A 3,452-nucleotide genomic window follows, 5' to 3' on the forward strand; every position below is an offset into this window, starting at 1 on the left:
CAGGAAGGTTAACAGGAAGTGACCTAATTGACATCAATTATGTCACTTACATACAAGTTTACGTAATAGTACAAAAACACGATTCATATACCATAAGTCTGCACCATTAAACATGCAGCAAGTCAAGATTTTAAGCAAAGGTAAAGATATGTAAAGGAATATTATTGTTAAAATATGCATTATATGTTAAAAGAGGCATTAAAGAAGAGGTCTGTGACACACTGCGCTTGAATGAATAACACATGAAAAACACTTTACCTAAGTGGTTGACACCAAACTGCATCTCAAAACCATCTGCTGTCTTAGAGTAGGGACACATCATGATCCCAGCATTGTTAATGAGTATGTGAAGTGCTCTCTCTCCTCTGTAAAGAAGAGGGTTTTAATAATTGTTTTGGTCTGTTGTAGGAGGCACATTGGTATTTTTGAGTAAATTACTTTGTTAAAATTTTGTTGGATCAATTACACATTCAGATTTGGATGTAAAACTCTTTTATTAATCACTTACCATTGTTGATTACCTCAGCAAATTCTCTGATTGATTTGGTGTCAGATAAGTCTAGATTCCTGATCACTATGTTTTGGTTCCCTGAGTCCTCCATGATCTCTTTCTGTGCTCTTTCTGCTTTCTCAAGGTCTCTGCAAGCCATTATTATCCTGGCCCCTGTGGAACAACTCCAAAAACCATGACTTTTATAATTGGTATCCTAAATACATTTGTGTAACATACATTTCACGTTTTTTTTTTTACTTTTAGTTAGTTTCAATCTGATTTACATTACAAAGGCTGGTAACTGCACACAAGAATAAGATAAATGTGATACCGCGTTTTGCCAGGTCTCTTGCGGTTTCTTTTCCAATGCCAGTATTTGCTCCAGTTATAATGACTGTTCTGCCATCGAGTCGAGTGCTAGATGACCGCTGGCCACTGAACATTTCTCTGAGCAAATGCATCATAAATGTAAGTTAAAGGAACAGTGCACAAATTACAGGCTTTTCATTTTCAGGCGAACTTCCTTTAACAGTCATTTCTTAAAGGGGTCCTATTATGCTTTTTCACTTTTTCAACTTTAGTTAGTCTGTAATGTTGCTGTTCAAAAGAGATACAACAAATGGGCCAGGCCTTTTACAATGTACACATGTCCATTGAAACATAACAACTGGATTATTCCATTATAAACTCCATGGTGCACAAGAAAAGGGAATTAATCTCTTAAAATAAGAGAATGAGTAAATAAATCAATAAAAAAACTATGAAGGTAAAATGACGTCAAAAAGATTTGCATACGCAGGGTAAGAGTTGTGGAAGTGTAAATTAAATTTTCATGCGCAAGAGAAGCATAAGAGTAAATGGAGAGTCAGCCAGAGGCTCATTTGATTGGCTACAATAAGAAGGTGGCCCCGCCCTCCCCCTCACGCTTGCAAAACTCAGTTAGTGAGAGAACAATGCCAAAATTGTAAGCGCAGAGAAAAGCCTGCGTATGCAAATCTTTTTGACGTCATTCTACCTTCATAAAAAACAGTACATAAACAGTGGCAGATCTAAACTATCTGAAGTTTGTACCATACTCATGATATAAAATATGTCTGAACCAAATTAAAACTAAAATATTAATTACTGTAGCAGCAATAAATAAAAGTTGTGCCATAGCATAATAAATATATTCTTTTATGAAATGTTAGTAATGTCAGTTTAGTCAAAACAGAAATTATAAACCTACCTCAGAGTGTATATGTTGGACATCTTGCTTAAGGCAAAGATTCTCTAAAGACAACACATGACTTCCCTCTGGAGTTGTTAGCAGATACTGCACATAAAGACAGTGCATTGTACGGTTGCCAAGAAGTGCAAAGCAGATCACAATTCTGAAAACAAAATAACAAATTACAAACGCAAATGCAAGTATAAAAAACAAAATAACAATTCAGAAAGCACAACAACAATTCAGAAAACATTATAACAAGTCAGAAAACACAATGACAAATTCGAAAACAAAATAACAAGTCAGAAAACTCAACGACAAATCCGAAAACAAATTAACAAGTCAGAAAACACAACGACAAATCAGACAAACCGGAAGAGGTAGGTATAGTTTGAGACAGCGCCATTGGTTTGGGATTACTCACCGCTGACTGGACGAGACATCTGTCAATCAACGTATACAAGAAGAACCAGCCGAAGAACAGCAGAGTCGTGGTAGAAAGTTCGGAGATGGTATTAAAGTAGCTCAGTTTAAATGTATTGTATGAATTGCCCTTACTCTGGAATAAAAAATACAGGGTGTCTATTTACATTTAGTTAAAAGTGGCTGTAAATCATCAGCTCCAGTGGTGCAGATAGATAAGTGCGTGCCCTTGGGTTTTTGACGTGATCGACCCAGGTTCGATGCCGCCTTTTGCCGAACTTTCTTTTTCTCCCTTTTCAAATCTCGTATTAGCAATGGATTCTATTTACACTAAGTGAAAATAGAAGTATTTTTAGCAATATGCTGGTGGAATGACCTGCCCAACTTAATTCGAGCAGCTGAGTCCTTAGCAATCTTCAAGAAACAGCTAAAAACACATCTCTTCCATTTATATTTGACCCTCTAACTCTAGCACTCTCTATTGTAATTCTATTTTATCTATTTGTTGACTTGACCCTCTAACACTTGCACTCTCTATTCGTTTTCAAATGGTTGTTTTCTTTAAAAAAGGCCTCTAACACTAGCTTTCTCTATTCTTTTTCTATTCTATCTACTTGTTTTCTTTTTGTTATGTGTATGTATGTGTAAAGCGTCTGCTAAATGAATACATACATAAATAAATAAAAAGGGCTAAATATAAAAAAATTAAGTGGAATAAAGATTAGATTGTGTCCTTGATTAGCTTTTGATAAGATGTTGGTAAAATGTGTGTTGGTGTGAATGTTTGCTATTATGTGAGACAGTGACATTTTGTTTTTAAAAATATGAATTCAATAGTAATTCACACTCAAAATCCAGGAAAATGTTAGTTATGGAGGATGCCATTAATAAAGTAAAGTATTTTGAGCATGAATCACTATTGAATCCTTGTTACAAACTAAAAAGATTTATGCACCAAAACAAGACAACATAGGAGACAAGAGAGTGTGATGTTAACGTCCTTGTAGAATCTGCTGTATAAAAATATGACATAATAAAGCTAAAAAAAAAAAAGACATTTCTTAAATTGATTCTGGCATTTGATACAGGACATTACCATTCAAAAGGTTGGGATTACTATGATTTATTTTTTTTTTTTTAAGAAATGGATATTTTTGTTCTTCAAGGATGCATTAATTTAATAAAAATGACAGTAAATACATTTATAATGTAAAAAAATGATTTCTATTTCAAATAAATGCTGTTTTTTTGATTTTTCCATTCATCAAGGAATCCTGTCGCTGTATAATGGTTTCCACACTTCATTAAGCAGTACAACCATTTTCA

Source organism: Sinocyclocheilus anshuiensis, unplaced genomic scaffold, assembly GCF_001515605.1.
Source record: "Sinocyclocheilus anshuiensis isolate Anshui unplaced genomic scaffold, SAMN03320099.WGS_v1.1 scaffold23, whole genome shotgun sequence".
Lineage (NCBI taxonomy): Eukaryota > Metazoa > Chordata > Actinopteri > Cypriniformes > Cyprinidae > Sinocyclocheilus > Sinocyclocheilus anshuiensis.